The sequence below is a fragment of the Erpetoichthys calabaricus genome, chromosome 5 (genome assembly GCF_900747795.2).
Source record: "Erpetoichthys calabaricus chromosome 5, fErpCal1.3, whole genome shotgun sequence".
Lineage (NCBI taxonomy): Eukaryota > Metazoa > Chordata > Cladistia > Polypteriformes > Polypteridae > Erpetoichthys > Erpetoichthys calabaricus.
Window position 1 is genome coordinate 168,637,816 of NC_041398.2, and position 23,822 is coordinate 168,661,637.

Genomic DNA, 23,822 nt, shown 5'->3' on the forward strand with positions numbered 1-23,822 from the left:
AGCTTTGTTTTCTTAAGTGTAAAAACGTTTTCAGTTTAAAGATAATGACAGTTACAAGGATTTTTCAGAAAAATGACCAAAATCTTTTATAAATATCATGCAATCCCATCTCGCAACTATTTTTCAAAAGATAAAATACAAACAAGATTAAGAGATGTAGAATATTTGTGGTTTAACAGACACATTGAGGTGTAAATGTGCTTAAAATTTAATTTTATTAGTACAGACTTTATACTGAGAACCCACTGTTTACAAACTACACCCCTCACCCCCTTAACAATCACACAAGTCCAACCCCAATCCTGGAGGGTTTTAGTAGCTGCAGGTTATCCTTCTTAACCCTTTCTTCATCGGTGACCAATTTCTGCTGGCTTCTTTAAGACTCGGTTCTCTGATTTATTTTATTTTTTTTTTTGTTAAATGATATCCAAACAAAAATGAAATATGAAGTAAGCTCACAGATGACCAGCTAAGTCAGCTCCTCACATTCCAACCAATTTCACTCCAACCAGTTTAATTTTAGTTTTTTTAATAAGATGCAGACCCTTGTTGTTAATCAAACCCATTACTTATTTACATGACTTCTTGATGCTCTCATTCTGTCACAGAAGACATTTAAAAAAATTTTTTTTTCTTCAAAAGGGCACTTTTAAAATGTTTTGAGGACCTGAACACCTCAACGTTACTGAACCTTTCACCTGTCTTTATTTTGAGATGTATGGTGGACACAGGATAGTTGGTCATGTTTTGGCTCATCTTATATTTCATTACTGTTTGGTTGATAATTAAGGAAAAAAGAAACAACTAAGGGGTGGAGTCTCAAATAAGTCAATTAAAATTAAAAGAACTTAATTAGCAGCAGAAACTGGTCAGTAATTAAGAAAAGGGTTAGAATAAAAAATATGAAGCCACTGTAGTCCTCCAGGGTCAGAGTTTGATACTCCCGAGTTAGTGGAACTTGTTACAGGAAAAGGTATGCTATGTAAGAACAGATAAATATTGTAAAATTAATTTCTCCTAAAAGATGGCAGACTCTGGTGTTCTGGACAGTAGGGCAAGCTACATCTTGCAATAGGTAGGCAATTTGCTTCATAGTGTTCTTGAATGGGTAAATCTGAGCCATACCAAAAAAGGGAATGGGTAAACTGTAGGTTAATGAAAAAATGCTAATGTTTTTATTGAAACTGTTTCCATGATTTGGTATATACTGTATCTAGGTGCCAAACAATCCAAGCCACAAGTTCCCCATCACAGAGGATGTTCAACACAGGGGGAAACTTTGTTGAACTATTCATGTCCTTCACTACAGCCTGAAAAAGTTCACAGGCTTTTTCTTCCTTACCAAGAACTTTCAAGTAGTTGCTTATACCCAATAAGATCCATATTTTACTCAGGGTCCAATAATAGCTATTTACACATTTTGATTAATATATTCAGAACCACCGAGTCCGTTAAACACACACGTGAGCTCTGCAAGACTCTCTACAGGATTTTTGCAATAATTTGTTCAGATTTTTTATAATTCACTGCAATTACATTAATTTCTATTTCAAAAACTTATTTCTAGCTTTTTTATAAAGTTGTTTTTTGTTATGTAGAAACCAAAAGAGATACAGTACCTTGTTCATTTATAAATAGGTGTATTGCTTTTAAAAAAAAAAAACAAAAAAAAAACAATATGTCAAAGAATTGTCATTTAGGATCATGATCTCATTTCTAAGCCAAATAAATCAAGCTACTTCATCAAACCTAAGGAGACATTAATGTATTGTTCATTTGATCACTGATGGTGATGTGGAATTTGATTGTTCTGCCTATCAGTGTGGCTTCTTGGCACATGCTCTGGTTTATTTCAAACCTCAAAGACATTCTGTTTCGTTGTATTAGGAACTCCAAATTGGTCTAGTGAAAGCAAGACTGGGTGTGTGCAAACAAGTACCCCCTCCAAAGGTTTAGTATCTCATTCAGGATTGGCCGCTTATATTCTGAAGTTTTAAGCCCTTTAACAATACCTATTTATCTATTTTGTAGCCAAGTTACTTCCCATTGTCAGTCTCTAGAATCTGAACGTTCTTTATATAGCATGTCTGTATTATAGATATGAATGTTGTGATGAGTTAACTAATAACTCTCCTTTTGCACAGCAGAGTGTGTATTATTGTGCCCTGCAATGGAAAAGCATTCTGTCAGGGTTAGTTCTGGTATTGCCCCCTGTGTTGCCGCTAAGCTCATAGAATAATTTGACTGAAAACAGTACAAACATTTAGCATATTCAATACACAATGGTATGAAAAAGCACAATCATAAGATTTTAATGCTCACTTAACCCCTGTCATGTACATACAACATGTAAAACAAATAATTCACAATTTGTCTACTCTGAATGTATAGTGTTAAAAGGAGTCAAACACGTGAAATGTGAATAAAAGCACAAAAAATAATTTGCCTTTTAAAATGTAATCTTACTTGGTACTCTGCTAGGCTGGCAGTGTACAAATTGAAAATTGAAAATATTCTTACTTCCAGTCGCTGCACAAGCAGCATCCTTTTTACAGAAGCTCTGTATTTCTCACTTTTCTTTTTATTCTGAAATTACTTACTAGTTACTAGTCTTGTTTAAAATCAGAATTGATCTGGCTTCTGGCTTGTCACTGATAGTAACCATTAGAAAATGGATTTTCAATTTACAGATGAACTACAATGCACTTCTAAACAGGCTGTGAACTTGAATGGAGCCACAAAGAGCACCCAAAGGCTGCCCTTATGTCTGCAAAACCTGAAACAGTAAGACACATTGAGAAAGTAAAAGCAGGGTGTATTAAATACTTGCATAATCAGCTACTTGTGCTGCGATTGTGAGCACTTAAGCAGTTCAGTTAACACTTTACTGCAAGTGCTGTTTGTCCAGATGGAGAGGGCAATGTACTGGCCAGAAAGTAAAAGCAATGCGAAAACGTTTTAGAACTGCTCTACCATGTACTGTAATGAGAAAAGTCTGACCGCTGTCAAATAAGATGAACTGTCTGTGCTTATAGCGGGTCATGGAGCATACAAGTACAGTGGCATTCTGTACTGTACTGACAGCTGGCCTAAACCTGATATACCGGACACTGTTTTTAATAATGGATGGATTTCATCTTATTCGAGCAGAGAGAGCTGTATGGGGGGAAAAAAAAAGAAAAAGATCTGTTTGAATGAGGAATGGTGTAAAAGGGAGCATAATACAGTTGTAAGAGCCAACTTTAGAAAGATAATGTTATTGTTAAATTCCCATAAATATCTACTTAATCTCAACAGAATACCACTTTCTCATAGTTACTTGGATTATGGTATAATCTTTTTCCCCAGTAAGTCAACGTGAAATGGAGCTTTCTTAGCTATACCTGTAAAAATAGCGTTAATTAAGCAAGTTTAGAAATAGTCTCTGTTAGATTAGTTTGCATATAGGATGTTTTCATACAGTTTTCTGAATGTTTTGATATGAATATTTGAGACTATGACTAAGACCAAACAGAGAGAAAAAAAACAAGATAAGTAAACCTTAAACAGAACTTTCTTTAAACAAGAACTTTTTTTTTTTTTTTGGAAGTATCCATTTTTTTCTGTTTTTGTGTGAACTATTTTGCTTTGAACTTTCCTAAAACCTTTAAAATGAAGATACATGGATTGTGGAATCTGAACACTCATCAAGAACACTCATCACAGTATTGCCTGAATTGTTCTATGAAGTAAACTGGAAGCTGCAGAGCATTGCAAATTTTGAACAAAAACAGCTATAACAGTAAAAACTACAACATGGCAACAGAAATGATTAATTCTGTCACCAGCACTTTAATGATGACCCACTGTGACACTGCATTTATAATATGTGCGGAAGCCACCATGTGATTTTTGCCTGAAAAAGACAAGGTATAATTAAGGGACTCAAGCAATCCAGGACTCAGGTGCTAGAAGGGGAAATAGATAAAACTAATACTCTGAACCATTTTAAAAGATATTCCCTTCCACGACCATCTTCTTCCAATGACCAATTTCTCCACACTATCCCTACTACATCTACAACTCCTACCACATCAACTGGAATGGCCAATGAAAAGTCCACCTCCATCTCTATACAGTTTAGGGATGAGGTGGAAATCTACCATGACTCTGTGTTAAAAGTGAGGCAAATTTCTGATGAAGTGGCTATTTGGCTACACACGAAATGAGCTGCTCTGTTTGTTAACACTAATTTACAATTTATTTAGCATTTTAAAGCACAATGCACTGCAAACATACTATTTAGTAGGACGGGCAAAACAGCTAACTAAATATGAATATGAAAACACTGAACTTGTGTCATTTGTTTTGATTTTTGAAGCCACACTAATGTTCATAGGTAGGGCTGGATGATAAAACGATAAAGAGAATTATCGCAAAATAACTTCTCCTTGATAGAAATATGTGACATGGCTGACAGACAGTCGAAAGTACTCATTCCATCCTTGTTTTGACAAATGGTATGGTATCAGATAGGTATAGAATATCATGAAATTTCAATGGTATTGGCATTGAATATAAAAATTCTGGTATCGTGACATTCCTAAGACATGGATCATCCGCACTAGCATGGAGGGGTTTTGGCTTTGAAAAAACTGATGTTGATTGAAAGAGTGCAATCTGTAAAATATGTCGGAGAAGTTTGCCATTAAAGACAGCTTGACAACTAACTTGTTTTCATCATCTGGTAAGTGAAACTGAGCCCTGTAGGTGTCAGGCAAAAACAAAAAAAAAATCAATTTAAACAAATTATTAACCCATTCAAACAAATTACGCAAGTCGTTCAAACAGATTATTTTCATTTCTGTAAGAAGCATATACCTATCAGGCATTTTTATTTCGCAAGCAATCTTGGTTGAGGGTCCTCAATTCCAAAGCACATTTTTTTTTCTTTCATTATTTAAAACACCTACACAGATCCCCACCTCCTCACCTCACTCCATCCCTTACGCCTATGGTTGCAGAAGCTGGAGCAGGTGATGACACAAGGGAGGGAGCAAAATAGAAAAAAAACTTTTACCAGCTATAAAAAAGAAGGAATTCAGAGAAAGTGATTCTCTGCACACTGCCATTGAAAAAGAGATCAAGAGTTACTTGATACCTGAGGTAGACAGTGATGTAAATCCACTTGAGAGGTGGAAAACACAAGAAGTACATTTCCCAAAATTGGAAAAACTTGCAAAATAGGGTCTGTGCATCCCTGCCTCAAGCAGCCCTTTTGAGAGGGCTTTTAGCACTGGAGGGAATGTTGCAACATGTAACCGTGCTGCTTTGAAGCCATATGCTTTGGAAAGACTGGTGTTTCTGTCACAATACTTTACGTTCCTCAATTTTACAATTGTTTTATTTATTCTGACATCTTTGTGCAATACTGGACAGAACTTGAAGTCAGCAATTTGTTGGAAAATGCTATAGGTTTGGGACTTTTTTTTTGTCCTGTGCAATATTTTACAAAACTTTGAATTTTTACATTATAGTACAGTATGTTAGATTTTTGTTCTTGCTTGTATACTGCACAATTTACCTTACAGTAGAGCAGTTTGTTTATCTACTCTATATTATGAGATATGGCCGGCCATTCATCCCGGCCAACACCCTCAGGCCGCCAGATGGAGCCCTCCTTGCAGCATGGAGATGCCCCAAATGCCAGCAGGGAATTATGGACAGTGGACTTTTTCTGCGTCTAATGATAGTAATATCTCTGGGGTGTTTGATTTTGCTGGTGAATATATAACATTAAACAAGCGTCGGAGATTGGAAGATAGGTGTCGGCCTTTAATAAATCCAGTTTGATCCTGTGATATTACCGAGGGCAGCACTTACTCTCAAAAATTCTAGCTAGAAGGATGGAGAATCTTAACATCATTATTCAGGAGTGAAATTGGTCTGTATGATGCACATTGTAACAAGTCCTTATTTTGTTTAGGAAAGATGGTGATTATGCTTGTCGAAATGTTTGAGGTAGTATTTGGTTGTCTCTAGCTTCTGTAAATGTTGCCAATAAGAGGGGAGCTAGCTGAGTGGAGAATTTCTTATAAAATTCTACAGGGTAACCATCAGGGCCTGCTGATTTCCCACTTTGTAGTGACTTTATAGCATCTAGTAATTCTGTTAGTGTTAGAGGTTTATCCAGTTCCTCAGCACTTAAAGCATCTATTTGTGGTATTTGTGATGTATCCAGAAATGCATTAGATTGTGCGTTGTCTTCTTTGGGCTCAGTAAAATACAAGGATTTATAATAATCTCTAAATGTGTGCATTATATTTTTATGGTCAATAATTTCTTCTCCATTGTTGTTGGTGATTACTGGTATTGCATTATGAACTTCTTGTTTGTGAATTTGTTGAGCTAAAAGCTTATTAGCTTTTTCTCCGTGTTCATAGTAATGATGTCTAGACTTATAAATAAGTTGTTCAGTTTCTTTAGTTGGACAGTGGACTTTTAATGCACAGCCCTGCTGGATACCATGGGTGCCGCCAGGAGTCACTACAGGGAGGCCCAGGGACTATTTTCCCTACACCCCGGAAGTACGTCCCAGTCACATGGACAGAAGAAATGATGTGCTTCCGGGATGAAGAAAAGGAGTTTTACCTAACCCGGAAGTGATAGAAAGTCACATGGGCTGAGGAACAAACACTTCCGGGTCAAGGACTATAAAGGACTCTGGGAAATCCCAGACAGACGAGCTGAGTTGGGAGGCAGGGTGGCTAAGCGTCTGGGAGTGGAGGATTGTTTATTTGATTATTGGTTATTGTTATTGAGTATAGTGGAGTGGTGGTGCTTTGTGCACTTTATTATTATAATAAATATTCATCTTTGGACTTTTACCTGGTGTCTGACATGTGGTCTGAGGGTTCAAGAGAGCAAGAGCACCCTTATCTGTCACAATACATATATATAAAATCCTAAGCCTAAAAGTGCAATGATTTTATGTGACGTTTTTATGTCACTTTTTTGTCACAATTAAATCGGGCTCATTTTAAAACCTACATATATATGTTTGGTATCATTCTTTTCAGAATTTATCAAACTTTAATGTGATGTTGTTAAAATTTAGAATCTTATTCCATTTTCAAATTATAAACTAAGATCTCAAGAAAGTCGAGGTTTTTAATAAGAAAATAGTGGGTTTTTTCTTTCAATAAATCATTATTATTTCAAATATTTTATATTTTAATAATTTAATTCAATAAATTACATTTTTGATTGAGTAAAGTTCCTTTCACAGGAACAAAACTACGCAACTTAGGCGCAATCGAAGCGGCTTACCAGGGCCCACCAGGCCGCAAGTGGGGGTTGGGCTTGGCCCCCCTAGTCCAGACTATAATGTTCATGCCCTGTATTTCAATTATGATTAATTTTTTATTTCCTTTGGATTCATATCTTGTTTACATTAAGGGAAAGTGTTTAAAATGCTCTCATTATAACAGTTTGTTGGTCTTTGCGCAATGTTTTTGTATAAATCCTGTAGGCCACTTTGAAATGTTTTACTCATAATTGCACTGTTTGATCTCAGTAATAATTTGACTGGTAACTTTAATGTTTTTGTGTTATTTTACTTCAGTTTTACGTAAATCAATAAGACCTACATTCCTTAACTGCTGTTTCCATTAATCGTATTAGTAAGCAACAATTAATATCCTGTTATCAAGACCGACCTAGATCAGTAAGACTTTTGCAGACACATTTTTTAAAAGGGTGCAAAATATCGTCTAATTATCTTTATGGTCAAAATTCAGGAAAATATAATAGCGATATAATTTTTTGCTAATATTGCACACCCCTATTAGATTGTTATGTTTATCAGTAAATCTTACAGCTAAACCCCTTTTTTTCCCCCCGATCCCAGTTTTTCTAACAGTGTTTCTGCTACCGTGAAAGTATCATTTTGCATCTGATTCTGTCCCATTCACTCCTATACAAGAGATACTGGAATGTTATTTATTGATAGCCTGCTCATTAAAGAAAAAGGAAAATAATTAGCATAATTTAGATTTTCCTTTTATTACAACACTTTTAAAATCTCGCCTTACTGTAAAGAGTCAACAAGCTATGCCCTACAATTCGTTTATGTCTTATGTGGCCTACTTCTTGACTTATAATGCCTAAAACAAGGAGGTGTAATTAAAAACATTAAGGCCACATGTATTCAAACATTTTACATCTGTAAATGAGAAGAAAAAAGACTGTGCAAACCCTGAATTAATACCTTGACAATAAGCCCCACGAGCCGATTTTCCAGGCAAGTCCACTGGTGCCGATACACTTTTTATTCTAAATGCCATGGTATTAATGGTAACCTACCATTATCTACTAGTCACTTCCAAAATAATAAAACAAACCATCCTTCAACCTACCTGCCTCTTGCCTGTTCTTTTACTTCACTCCCTGTTCTCACACTGTTGCAGTCTTGCCTACTGACCAGTATTCCTCTCAAATCTTGTTATAATATTAAGCCATAAAAACAGCTACGAAAAGGTGTTTAAAACCTTATGGGCCACACGTCAGCATTGTGCTCCACTACATTATTAATATTTGTTACTCCCCAAACCAAACCCCACCCCGCGGTGACTCCACAAATCACAAAGTCCTTTGACAATGTTGCATGGGTCTTGCACCAGTCAGCCGGTGTCCCTGTGCTACAAAATTATTGTGATGTGTATTTAAGTAAAAATTGCCAGAGTACCACCAAGGTTTTTTTTTTGTTTTTTTTTTTAGCTGCCTGTATTTGTTCATGCTGCGCAGATGTAACTATAAATGGATGTATAAATTATTAAAAAAAATAACACCCAGAGTTGTTAATCTAATTTTCAATATATTCGAATGTTAGAATATTCTACTTAAAAATAAGCTAACAGCACTACGCTACACTGAAGTATAACGGTGGTAGCATTATGCGAAAGGAGTGCTCTTCATCAGTCATTTCTTGGCATCTGGCTAAAACAGAAGCAAGAATAGATGGTGAAAAATATAAGCAAACACTACAAGAGAACCATTGTCAATCTGTTAAACTGAAGCATGGGCAAAAGTTTCTTTATTATTATTACAATACCACCCAACATAAAGACAACCTAACCCTGGAGTGGATCATGAACAAACAGGTTAATGCCATGCAATTGTCCTGTCAAAGCCTTGACCTCAATCCAGTTAAAAATCTATGGCACTATTTGAAAACTACACAAGCATCATCCAAGTAACCTAAGCAGAGTAAAGTGAGAACATTATACATTTTAGTGGAATTCAATACTATAGTATACTGGAATATTTTCCAACATATTATCCAGCTTGTGTGCGACCTAGGACCTTCTCCTGAAACACTTTCATAATAACTTGTCAAAACCACCTGCTTGAGACAACTTAACAGCAAACATGTATCCATTACGGCAGCACAATTCCATGCATTTTTCAACATCAGTTGAAGTAATGACCCAAAATTCAAACCCGTTGATAACCTGGAAACTTATGTTTCTGGCTGCCTGTGGTGCACAAGCATATTTTTCAATATTTTGTTTTCTCTTTCTAAGTGAACAGAGATAATGAGAAATCACAAGAGCACTGAAGCATACCAATACCTCCACTTTGATCAATCCAGTTAAACGACATAAATTTTTGGTTTTGAAATCAAAAATTAAAATAAAGTAAAGAACCATGCTGCTTATATATATGTTCAGGCATCAGGTGCTGTGGAAATGGAGAAATAGTCCTGCATTGCTAGACGAGAAATATTATGTGGCGATGGAACAGCATTTTATGAAAAGTATGGCTACTTTCTTAGTAGTTTCAGCTTTACATTATATCTCAGCAAGTGGGGGTATTTACTGGCAAATACAGTGCAGCTATGAGCAGGCGTTTTCTCTCAAAAGTGATCTGGCAAGAGATGTATCTGTGCTGCCACAGTTAACTGCTTTGTGACAGACACGTCTGCTAGCAGGCAATGCAGCATAGCAGGTATACTATGAAAATCAGAATAATTTACACTGAGCCCTCACATCTTCATATGTTAATGCATGGTATGTTTAATTTTGTATTTGCTATCATTTTCCACCTTGTCATCTTCTAAATTACAGTAATACAGATTTAAATATTGCATAAATGGTGAGCCTCACAGCCATCCAGTGACCTAGAAAATATATTTTGGTTCTAAACACCCTAAACTGATTTAAATCTTCAATTTACATCTGCATGACTCTCAACTGTTAAAGAAAAGCCCATAAGAACTGGTGATGTACCTTAAAATAACACAAACTACATTTTTCTAGCACAGCACTGTGAGGCAGTATGGGAATGGTGCAAAATGTTGTGCATTAAATCCTCTTTAGCAGTGCCAGGTTTGCAAACAATTAAAATAACATTTCTTCTTTTTCTTTTTTACATTAAGACTCTCAGATTCTTTAGAATGGGGGGGGGGGGGGTATCATACCAAGTCACCTTTCTGAGTAAGGAGAACATGTACAGTTTCTTATGCAGCTTTTCAAATTTAGAGAATTCAACCAGAGACTAATGGAACAAATACACGTGGATTTTTTTCATAACTTGTTGCTGTCTGCACCATATACTCTTGATTGGGAAGCGGGAAACCTAAAATCTGAAAGTAGGCCTATTTCCTAAAATCAAAAACCAAAGTAAAGTTAACACACAGCATATATTTAACCCAACATATGAGTATATGAGTTTAAGTTGATATATGCTCTAAAATCTTTTACTCCTCAGTGTAGGTCCACACCTGGAGTCACTTTATATATATATATATATATATATATATATATATATATATATATATATATTTGCAGCTGGAGATCCACGAAGGGAGAAAAAACGAATCACGTATCATAAAATAGTTTTTTTATTCCTGAGCTTTCAACCCCTATCAGGGTTCTTCATCAGAGGATAATGCTTAGACTTACAAGAATCAAAGGCAATATATAGCAACACATTCAGTTTGGGGGGGTATAGGTGACTAAGTCAGTATGATCAAGGGGGGGGGGGGGGTTGTATAGTTTAATTATTGTGTACATGTCCTTCTTAAGTTGGCATGTGCTGGATTTATGTCCAAGTGTCTGTTGATGGCGTTTTCATCTGATAGCCAAGACTCGGCCAACTCTCTGGCACTTTTAGTACTGGCCTTAAATTTTACTTTTACGTTGTCCCAGTTGAATGTGTGTCCTGTCGATTTAGTATGTGCATATATCAAACTCAGGAATAAAAAAACTATTTTATGATACGTGATTCATTTTTTCTCCCATCGTGGGTCTCCAGCTGCAAATATGCAAACCGTATCACAGACCTTCTCTTCCATATATATATATATATATATATATATATATATATATATATATATATATATATATATATATATATATATATAAAAAAGGTCTGCAGAGTGAATATCACTACCAATAGCTCATTGTCTTCATTTATTATAACACAGAATATATACAGTATGTCTATTCCTAAAATAATTAACTTGTACATCTACTTTCCCAATTATGCTATCGCTAAGTTTTTATGAGATAAATGCACGAATAGCCCTGTCATGAAAATAAAAAAAAAAATTAAATTATATATTTTACTCCTTCTTTGAGTTATCAAAATATTGATTAAAATAAACAAAAGCAAACAAACTGTGTGGGGCTTAACTTCACATTTTTATAACATACTGTGGGAAATGCAATTCCATAATTAAGCGCAACACAACAGAGATTTAAAGTTAACTTCATTAAATGAAAATCAGTTTCTGAACTGGTCGCCTCTCTCTATGCCGTTTTTCTTTATATGTTGAACTGATTTATGCATGGTTTTCTCCTACATATATTGTGGATCTCTTCCTCCAAAATTTGGCTGGATGATTTTGCTGTTGTTTATGAATGAACACTTAAATATTTATGAGTATTTTCAAATATGCAATACACACTGACAAGCTTGCAAACAGATAACAGCTGTTATGAAAAAATTAACAGATCTAACAAAAGACCTCCAAGAGCTCTTTATTATTTATTAAACACTTTTACCACCAAATTTCTGTTTCAGCTCCATAGAGTCTCATACATTTGGTACAGTCCCTAAATTTCCTATAATCTCCTACTTTGTTTCTCTCGGCTAGTCCCCAGCAATTTTTTCTGAATTTACAATGCTGTGGTTCTCTAGATTACTACTCACTGTATTGTAAAATACTAGTACAATTACAAATATGTGACACAGTAATTATCACAGTATTATGAATAACATTTATCTTCATGGTCACAGAAAATTACTGAAAAAAATCTAAATATAAAACAAAAAAATTGCAAGAAAAACAAAGAAACAATTTGTATTCTTTTAGTTCTTCAGTATACCATCTGAGTACTACTGTATTTTACAAATGAAAAAATAACTAATCCTGCAACAAAAGGTGCATGGCAAGAACTAAATGGTGACAGGGCATCAGTCAATCTCTGAGCCTACTACCACTGACAAAGTCACTCATATCATGGATAATTTATACCATTGCCATCTATTTTTAGATGTTGAAGAAAAGAGAATTATGTACAGAAAAGCTATGTACCTTGGAAAGAGAAAGAATATGGAAAATCTACATAGAAAGCAGTCAAGCCAAGAGTGTAACTTGGGTACCTAGAATTAGGAGGCAGCACCTCTAGCCAATTTGCCACCACACTGTTCTCAATGAATTTTTATTTCTTCTCAACCCCACCCTCCACAGTTATTATTAAGCACAGTTTAAAAATGACATACATGAATCAAAAATGAAGACGCTTACACTTTTTACAAAAATGTTTGGTTCACACTATTATTTACATGGCATCTGCATGAACTGCAAAGCAGAAGAAACATAGGTAAGTGACACAGTTATTGAGCATTCATGCATATTAATGGGAATATGGACTCACTAACTACATTACTCATGGTGATCAGACACTAGTTTTTAGTATCTATTGGGAACTTGCTGCTTTTTAACCCAATATTAAAAGTTCCCCCTTTATCAATTACTCACATATCAAAAAACAAACTGTTCATGCATATATTTGTCTACTCTTATTATAATTTATTGTGGTGAGGATGCCAATATCTATTAATAGCTTAAAGTGACTTAAACACACACCAATATATTCTTAAAAAGACTGTTAATTGAACTTACACTGAACATTTTTATGTTCTGGCAATTTCTTCCAATTCATATTTGTTATATGCCTATTGAGGAGCTGGCATTGAGATTTTATGGTAAATTGAAAAAAACAGTTTTGACAATAGAAAATGTGCCGTTTGTATACCCTTTTGTCAGGTGTGATACAGTATATATTTTAATTAAATACAACTTGACCTTTAACAGACTCTACCCTGCATTCAAATGTAGTTCGGGTTGTGCTGGATGATACTGTATTTTGGGTCAGTTTTTAATGCTCATTTTTATTTTATTCCCTTACATGCCACTTCAGAGCAGGGAAAATTACTAAACTATTACAGCAAATAACAAATATACAATAGTGAACTTGTTATATGAGAGGATTCTAAATTTCATTAATGCAATTTGTTTAAAGTTGCAAAGATATGAGGAAAACATCTTGCAAACTGTACTTCTTTATGAAGACAGTTTCAGACAGTAACAATGTGATATTCAAATTATAGTAATAAAGTAAGGACAAATTTCAGGCTTCATGTAACATTTTAGAAGGCCAAAATTTACAAGTAAGCAAGAATATTAAAATATTATTACGTTATACAATTTATTAGTAGAATTATCCTAGAAGACACTATGATCATTATAAAAGTAAGGACAAAGATATATTTACATAATTTTAAAACTGGGGAGATAATCGGTTATACTTTTCACTGTTACAGTATGGCAGCCGCAGTTGTTCCCCCTTCTACATATTCCTTGTCAGAAAACACTTTCAGTCACCACCCTATAGCATGCCAAGGATTTTAGTACAAGGCTTCAATTGTAATGGTGAATGCTAGCTCGGCAGTTTCACACAATACAGTGGCATTTTTCCTAGAGTGGGCAGACAGAAACAGTGGGACATTTGAAAAGTGATGAATCGTAAACAAATCAAGGAGACACAGGTTTCAAATCACTGTGACAGCTTTGGTGCACATAATTTATACCTTCACTGGTAAAACTACTCAATTAGAATCCTCAACTCCAATACAGAATAAAATCAAATCACAAAATACACAGAACATGTCAGTAGTTAAAATTTAAATACAATGGGCTTTACCAAAATCCATAATATTTAAAACACTATTTAGTTCTTGACTTGTACCTTTTACCACAAAGCTGGCCAAGTTTTAATTTGTAAAATACTGTAGTAGTAAAGGTATACTGAAGAGCGAATATCATTCCCCTTGGAAAATGTCACTGCTTTGATCACGACCCATTTCTATTAAAAATTACACTATAACTTTTTTAAAATTAAGAATAAGCAGCAATTTAATAAAATAATTTAACAGATAATAAATAACAAAAACAAGGAATTTACTACTTAAAAAATGGCTTCTCTGAATAAATTTCGATTAAAACTGTAGCTTATGCCGATGGTTAGAAAACGGAGTAACAGATAAAAATGCAGCTGCACATTCAAAAGACATGGATTCATTGTGGGTGTGCAGGTATGTAAACCTAAATATATTTTTAAATCAATTATTGTATTTATAAAGATTAAAAATTAAACAACACTTTCTGAAAAGTATATATTTAATTGGATATTGAATCAATTGTTGTGTACTATCCTATTACTGCTTGTGCAGCCATGGTTCTATAATGGACAAGGCTGGTTTGAAAACTACAAAGAGAATGTATTAGATATACAGTAAATGTTGTGAGCAGAGACATTCCTTTGCTGTCCAAAAGTTATTTATGACATTTAGCTCAACAAATCACTTGGTTCAAGTGTCTGCACAATAATTAATAAATAGCTTGCCAGTTTATCAATGCAGGAGAATAGTCAAGAAGTCTGGTTATCAGGTATGTGGCTAAGTAATCACATAGTGCACAAGACAATATACAGTTATATATAAAAAGAATACAGTATTTTTTTTTTCTTTTTACCACTAAACACCTTTACCTTTAAAATATGGCTACACAAACAATCATGCTCATAGGACGCACATCTGGGGAGAATGAAAGCAACTATCTAAATCAAGTGGACGGTTTGGTAAATTGGTGTAATAAAAACTCTCTCACTCTGACTGTAAAAATGATCAAATAAATGATATTTGATTTTAAGAGACAGAAATTCCTTTCCTCCTAGTACTATATGACTTTTTAATAAGGAATATTGAAGAAAATTATTAAGGTTTTGAAATGTATCCTGTAACCATTTTGGTGTAAATATGGACCATTAAACTGCCTTACCTTAATATGTCTTGTCTCTATTTGTTTTGTTTTATTTCTTTCTGTCTTGTTATTAGATGCAACTGAGAATGCAAATGTTATGTTTTCTTGTGTAAACATGACTAAATAAACCTTGAAAGGTTTGGAGAGATGTAAAGGAGAGGAGGTAGACAACCTCATACCCCAAACCCAAGGAGGAAAAAGAGATGCATAACATCAGAAAGAATCTCAATTCCCTAATGTGCCAGTCTAATCAGGAAGAAGAGTATAGAGCCCTATCTCACCTGGCATATACCCTAAGGAAGGAGATCATTGTGCTTTGCCATGCAGAGGGGCACAGGAGTCTGTGCTGGGAGAGAGCTAGGAGGTGAGCTGCCTTTTTAGAGAGCCCCTTCAAGTTCAATAAAAAGCTGTTAGGACAGAAGCACAGTGGAAGACTAGAGTATAGACAAGAAGTAATTAGCCATCACCTCACAGTGCCTTATACAGACTCGGCAGCAAGACAGCAGGACCTGGGAAAATTAAAAGCCATCAGGAATCTTCCTAAGCCTGAGGTGGAGTTTGACAAAGATGCTGCTAAAAGCAGTTCAGGATTTGGTTTACAGATCTCAATCAGGCTCCACTTCAGGGCCCAGTGGGGTCACTTACAAGGTACACAAAAAAAAGCTCTTGTCTCACCTAGAGAGAAACCTGCAAGTTATTTGGAAAAGGAGCAGGATTCTAGAACAATGGTGAGTTGCAGAAGCAGTCTGGATACCAAAGGAGGACTTCAAATGGATCAATCAGTTCAGTATAATTTCTCTTCTGAGTGTAGATGCAAAGGATTTTTTTTAGCATCCATATTACTAACCGAGAATGGTAAACCGGATATGGACGCAAGGACCTCCCCGTGGACGCAGGAGACATAGTGCGCAGGCGCCACACAAAGCCCCCCTCTCCAGAGTGAAACGGGAGAGATTACGAATGTGCGCAGGCACCACACAAAGCCCCCCCGCCCCAGAGTGAAACGGGAGAGACTACGAACAGTCTGACATGCCGCAAGCAGGATAAAGCGAGGTCAGAAATAAAAGACAGAGTAGGAAACAAAGTAAAGAACGGAGCCAAACACATGGAGAGCAGGTTACAGATGATGAAAACTGGAATGCAACAGCTTCAAAAAAACCTAGGCACGAAACACATGCACAGCGAGATACAGAATATAAAGGCAGAAAAAGTGACAGTTAAACGTCCACACCACACAGCGGAGGCAGACCCGGAAGGTGCAGGTGCCTACATCACACGTCGGAAGGCGCGGGAAAGTACGAAAGGCGAAGGCGCCTACACAGCATGGTAAAACCCGACATAATATGGAAGGCGCAGGCGTTGCCGCCATATTGTGAGTGGCACTACTGCGTAGTGAAGGCGCAGGCGTCACCGCCATATTGTGCGTGGCACTACTGCGGAGTGAAGTTAGTAATAATGTGCTGCTTGGGATCGTACAAAACGCCGAACGCGACCCACCATCTGAAACTGCGGAGGCAAAGCAGGCATGGGTTCAAACCGAACGAGCTCAACTGACGGATATACGCCTACGACGCGCGTCTCAAACTGCAGAAGCAGGGCAAGCACGGGTTCAAACCAACGCAAGCTCCTACAACGCGTGCCTGAAACTACGGCTGCCCAGCGGGCACGGGTTCAAAACGCCGAGGTGTAGGCGAGTGATGCGAGCAGGGGGCGAAGCCCCCTTGTATTCTCTAACAGGCTTTCAATCTTTATTGCAATAACAACTACATAGATATGCTGCCTTTCTTGACTGAGGTAACAGTAATGCCAGGCTACTTGTAGCATTCAAGTATGGTAACCAAGCTCATTAGAAAGGCCAAGGAGAAAAAAAGGGCATTATGTCAGTGTTGTGACCAGAAGTAGCTGATGCATATGGTTCTATATCACAGTCACACTAACCAAACATCATGTTGTTGTCAGAATATGAGGCCTCATCGCTGGCTGATTAATACAGTGAATTCATGACGACAGTCACCTCTGGAGTAGTGATGTCAGGCTAGTGCAAGATAGAGGTCGGAATCACTACAGCGTGAACCAAAGCAGGACTATGATCATTTCAAAATACCCAGAGAGAAGGAATAGCATAGCCTGGTGTAGATGGGGGTGACAGCAGTATTAAAGTAAGAGATGTTTTACAAGATAATGGGACAATGCTCTAGAGAAGTAGGTGACACAGGATGAGCTAAGGAGAGCTGAGCTGGCCAGAATAAAGTTTTTTGTCCAGGCTATCTACGATGTGCTACCCAGTCCAAAAACCATTATACCGTATCAGGAGTAAAGCAGAGACACTAGCATGGAAATTTGTGTTCATAACATGAAACCCTGGACCATATGCTCAGTTACTGCTCCAAAACACTGGAGACACAATATACCACTGGTGACACGATCAAGTATTGAAGGTAATAACAGAAACCATCAGTGTAGGAATAAACCAGAACAACTAGCCCCCTCCCACAAAACTACACTATCACCTTCATCTGAGCTAGGGTACAGCCACCAACCTCTTCAAAGATGAATCCAGGAATACTGCCCTCCACAACAGACTGCCTGTTGCTGGTGGATCTGGAGAAACAACTGAAGTCCCCCCCGCACATTAAAGGCACTACACTAAGACTACATGTCCTCCTAATGCCAGAGTATAGCAAGCAACATACAGTATTTTGGAGTTAACAGTCCTCTGGGAAGATCAGTTAGATGAAGCCTTTGAAAGGAAGCTCTCCAAGTATGGGAAACCTGTTACTGACTGCAGAAAAAAGAGGCTGGATCTCTGTCCAGGGCCTTCAGAGCATTAGGCACCAAAGGACAGAGAAAGAAGAAACGTCTGCAATACCACCAAAGGACAGAAAAAGCCTCTTGATGACTACTGCTCAAGAGAGGAAAAGCATAAGGAGGGTAAAGTAGCTAACTGGCCAGCTGGATACAAGCCAAGGACTAATCAGCCCCCGTCTGGTCACACAGCAGAGGGTGTATGATATTAAAAGACACAAAACACTTGATGATTCCAGGAACATCACTTAAGATGTGTATCAGTAGATGTATTACCATTAACTAAAAATAACACAATTAACACAATCCTTCTATGTGCATGAGGTCTTCAATTGCTGGGCTGTCTCTCTCTTCTTTGCAAAATATTTTAAGAGATTTTAACTTTTGTGTATTAAATGAAGAAAAAAAAAAAAAACAATATTAAAACATGGGGGGGGTGGAGCACCAACACAAGTATCACTGTACTGTTTGTTTATTGGTTACAATGATTGTTTATTGGTTACAATGAAGGCCAACTTGTAGAAGAGCGCAGTCATATACTGTTTAGCAGTCAAATAGCCATCCAGACATGCACATTTTTTCTCAACATGAATTTTGAAAAACATTATGCCCCCGGCTGGGAAAATATGGATTTTCATCATTTACACACTTTTGTAGCAGCAGCAGCACGATGCTAAATTGTCTCTGTTGAGGGGTAGAACACTGTACCATTTGGCACAAAAAATGTTGTGTAGAAAGTACAGTATGGGAGTAGTGCATTTTGGATCTAACACATTCCATAGATGATGAACATTAGCTAAAAGTAATTGTCTCCTATTAATGTGTTCTTCATTTTAAAGCAAATTCTCTTAACTGACAATAATTCTCATGGCACAGAAGGCCACCATATTTAACCGGGTTCACCGTAATGTTCTTAGAGTCACTGATGTGTGTTTGAAGGGGATTTGGACAAAAACAATGTCCTAAACCAATTTTTTAATAGATTTTCCGTCCCAAAACCACCTTCTTCCAATGACCAGTCCCCACACCATCCCTACTACATCAACAACTCCTACCATATCAACTGGATTGGCCATGGACAAGTCCACTCCTGTCCATCAGTGAGTGAAGACCATATAAGAGACAACTGAAGAAGCTACGGGACCAGATACAGTCAGTCCTCGAGTTCTTAAGGCCTGTGCTGACTAACTTTGTAGTGTCCAGTGTCACCTGTTCAGTCTGTCCCTAAAGCTTCACAAAGTGCCGCTGCTGTGGAAAACATCATTCATTGTTCCTGTTACAAAGAAGGCAGGCGCCTCTTTGCCCAAAGACTACAGACCAGTGGCACTTACGTCTTGCATCATGAAGACCTTTGAGACACTCGTCCTGGACTTTTACGAGTCCTCTTGTGGTAGACCACCTAGACCAACTGCAATTTGCCTCTCAGGCAAAGATTGGCAAGGAGGATGCAATTCTGCATCATAAGGCTAACTCTGACCTTGACAAAGCTGGCAGCACTGTGAGGATTTATATTGTTATGCAGTGGATAAGCCTATGGTGTCTTGCATGATGAACTACCTGTCAGACAGACCACAATTTGTGAGAATCAAGGACTGGGATTTTGATAAGGATGTGAGCAACACTGGAGCGCCACACGGAATAGCCCGGTCTCCTTATCTCTTTACTCTGTATACCTCAAAATATAAATATAACACCAGGTCATGCCAGTTGCAGAAATTCTCGGGTGAATCTGCACTTACAGTGAGGCAAAAAAGTATTTAGTCAGCCACCAATTGTGCAAGTTCTCCCACTTAAAAAGATGAGAGAGGCCTGTAATTTTCATCATAGGTATAACCTCAACTATGAGAGACAAAATGAGAAAAAAAATCCAGAAAATCACATTGTCTGATTTTAAAGAATTTATTTGCAAATTATGGTGGAAAATAAGTATTTGGTCACCTACAAACAAGCAAGATTTCTGGCTCTCACAAACCTGTAACTTCTTCTGTAAGAGGCTCCTCTGTCCTCCACTCATTACCTGTATTAATGGCACCTGTTTGAACTCGTTATCAATATAAAAAGACACCTATCCACAACCTCAAACAGTCACACTCCAAACTCCACTATGGCCAAGATCAAAGAGCTGTCTAAGGACACCAGAAACAAAATTGTAGACCTGCACCAGGCTGGGAAGAGTGAATCTGCAATAGGTAAGCAGCTTGGTGTGAAGAAATCAACTGTGGGAGCAATTATTAGAAAATGGAAGACATACAAGACCACTGATAATCTCCCTCGATCTGGGGCTCCACGCAAGATCTCACCCCGTGGGGTCAAAATGATCACAAGAACCGTGAGCAAAAATCCCAGAACCACACGGGGGGACCTAGTGAATGACCTGCAGAGAGCTGGGACCAAAGTAACAAAGGCTACCATCAGTAACACACTACGTCGCCAGGGACTCAAATCCTGCAGTGCCAGACGTACTGGCTTAAGCAGGGGGATACATGTGCAGGCCCGTCTGAAGTTTGCTAGAGAGCATTTGGATGATCCAGAAGAGGATTGTGAGAATGTCATATGGTCAGATGAAAAAAACTCTACTCGTCATGTTTGGAGGAGAAAGAATGCTGAGTTGCATCCAAAGAACACCATACCTACTATAAAGCATGGGGGTGGAAACATCATGCTTTGGGTCGTTTTTCTGCAAAGGGACCAGGACAACTGATCCATGTAAAGGAAAGAATGAATGGGGCCATGTATCGTCAGATTTTGAGTGAAAACCTCCTCCCATCAGCAAGGGCATTGAAGATAAAACGTGGCTGGGTCTTTCAGCATGACAATGATCCCAAACACACCGGCCGGGTAACGAAGGAGTGGCTTCGTAAGAAGCATTTCAAGGTCCTGGAGTGGCCTAGCCAGTCTCCAGATCTCAACCCCATAGAAAATCTTTGGAGGGAGTTGAAAGTCCATGTTGCCCAGCGACAGCCCCAAAACATCACTTCTCTAGAGGAGATCTGCATGGAGGAATGGGCCAAAATACCAGCAACAATGTGTGAAAACCTTGTGAAGACTTACAGAAAACGTTTGACCTCTGTCATTGCCAATAAAGGGTATATAACAAAGTATTGAGATGAACATTTGTTATTGACCAAAAACTTTTTTTTCCACCATAATTTGCAAATAAATTCTTCAAAAATCAGACAATGTGATTTTCTGGATTTTTTTTTCTCATTTTGTCTCTCATAGTTGAGGTATACCTATGATGAAAATTACAGGCCTCTGTCATCTTTTTAAGTGGGAGAACTTGCACAATTGTTGGCTGACTAAATACTTTTTTGCCCCACTGTATATGGTGTATTGATGCAGGGGTCAGGTGGACAGAGGTGCAAAGAGAATTGTCTGCATCTTAACATCAGGAAAACCAAGGAGCCGATTATTGATGTTCGCTTCTCTAAAGAGCCTCTATTAGGGATAGGCGGTATGACCAAAACTCTATATCTCGTTTTTTTTTTTTTTAAATTATCCGGGTTTCACGGTATTCAACGGTACTTTTTTCCCCCCATGTATGAGTGGATGTTAACCACATTTTCCACTGCAATTACTGCAGTAGACTGGCTAAGAATAACCTATTCCACTGTCATTGTACAAAAAAAACATTTTAATGTGCACACAAGTATTAATACAGGTTTACATGGCCCCATAAAGTGATAGTTTTCAAGGGGGTGGCACTAATGAAGAGAAGGAATCACATTGCATGACGGATGCAGTCAAAATATAGAGCCTTTTTATTGAACAAATTTTGCAAACAACTTGAACTATAATTTTGACAACATATTTTCAACCATCCAAAGAGGCATTTAGACTTAATAAAATATCCAGAGGTGCTTGTCAAAAGTTGTATTGCACTGAACACGTCTTAGAAAAATAATAGTAAATATTTTTTGTAAACCAACTCCACTTTCTGTTAATGTTGACCATCTCTGTCCACTGACATGTTAAAGTGACTTTTTAAACAGCTTTACCATCATTAAACTGCATAATATTTAAACTAATAAATAATAATAAAATAAATAATAGTATTATTACTGATAGTTTACTTCAAGCCCAGGTGCATTACACAGTATTCACCAAATTAAAATAATTTCCAACTGAACCATCATTTAGGCAAACTGCATTAATATGGACCTTGCTTCAAGCTAAGCTACTGTATATACATAAATAATAAAACTGCAACTTGCATTTATGATGCTATTTGTGGTATAGCCCTACGGAATCATACTGGGGCCACAGTGAAGAAAAAAAAAATACGGACAGGGAAGAAAAAAAACAAACTATATGTCGAGAATAAAGTCGACATTTCCACTTTATTCTCATAGTTTATTTTATAATTAAAGTAGAATGTTGTAAACTAAACTTCATCCTAAAAATCAATATTTAATTTACTGCATTTTCTCAAACCCCGTCATAAGTTAATGTAGCACATTAAATGCTTTGTGTTAAGTGTTCCCTGACCCAGTTGTTAATCACTACTACGCTTCTTAAATGGACTTCCTCCGCACTAAGAGGATGGCAGCGATCACCATACAGAATCCATTCACTTCATGATATTCCCGCTTTCTGAAAATTTAGAATGCTAAGATAAATACTTGATATTTTCATGATGAAATGCACTAAAGCAGGTATTAAACATGCACAGTAGTGAGGCGGTAGTGCTGCTCCCTCGCAGTAAGGGGTCCCCAGGTGTATGTTCAATGTAGAGAACTTTATGGCAGGTGTGACGAGGCACAAAAAAAACTGGATGTATGAATGGGTATCACAAAGGTTTAACTTAAATATTGTGTAAATGCTGGGTTTGTGATCTGGTGGTCAGAGACACAAACACAGAATTCAATAGATGTTCTTCTGAGCGGGCTTTCTTTATTGCACGCGTGCTGTCTATGTGACGTACCAAAACCCCAGTTCCTATCCTCCCTTTTTCTTTCTCCACATAACCAATCACCACACGATAAACGTCTTTGTGAAATTAAAACTAGTTATAAAAACTTAGCCCATGGAGTGTTCAGAACTTTAAAAATATCTTTGTTATACATGTTTAATTATGCCATCCATTCAGGGTTGCGCCCGTCCCAGTAAGCATTGTGTGCGAAGCAGGAGCAAATCCTGAACGAGTCACCAGCACATTGCAGGGTGAATACGAACAAAACATACACTAGCAGGGTCAATATAGCATAACAAAACCACACATCCTATATGACTTTTAAAGGAAACTGAAGCACGCCGAGTAAACCTACCGGAAAAACATGCAAATTCAAGGCAGGGTACACTCGAGACAACCTTGTTGCGAGGCAGCAGTGCAACCTCCAGACCGCCGTGCCCCCACATGATTAATACATGCTTTAATGCATTTCATCATGAAAATTATATCAAGTATTTATCTTAGCATTCTAAATGTTCAGAGAGCAGGAATATCACAAAGTGAATGTATTCTGTGTGGCGATTGCTGCGGCGCCTCCTCAGTACAAGAGGAAGTCAGTTTAAGAAGCATGTACCGATTTAACATGGCTCGGGGAACACTTAACACAAAGCATTTAATGTGCTATATAACTTAAGACGGGGTGTGACAAAATCTAGTAAATTAAATATTCATTTTAAAATGAAGTTTAGTTTACGA

General features: G+C 37.2%; 1 protein-coding gene across 2 annotated transcripts in view; it reads right to left on the reverse strand.

The window, feature by feature from the left end:
- The window catches only part of fryl (furry homolog, like), a 621,684-nt gene that overhangs the window by 524,205 nt on the left and 73,657 nt on the right, over positions 1 to 23,822 (reverse strand). The gene's annotated exons all lie outside the window — the stretch shown is intronic.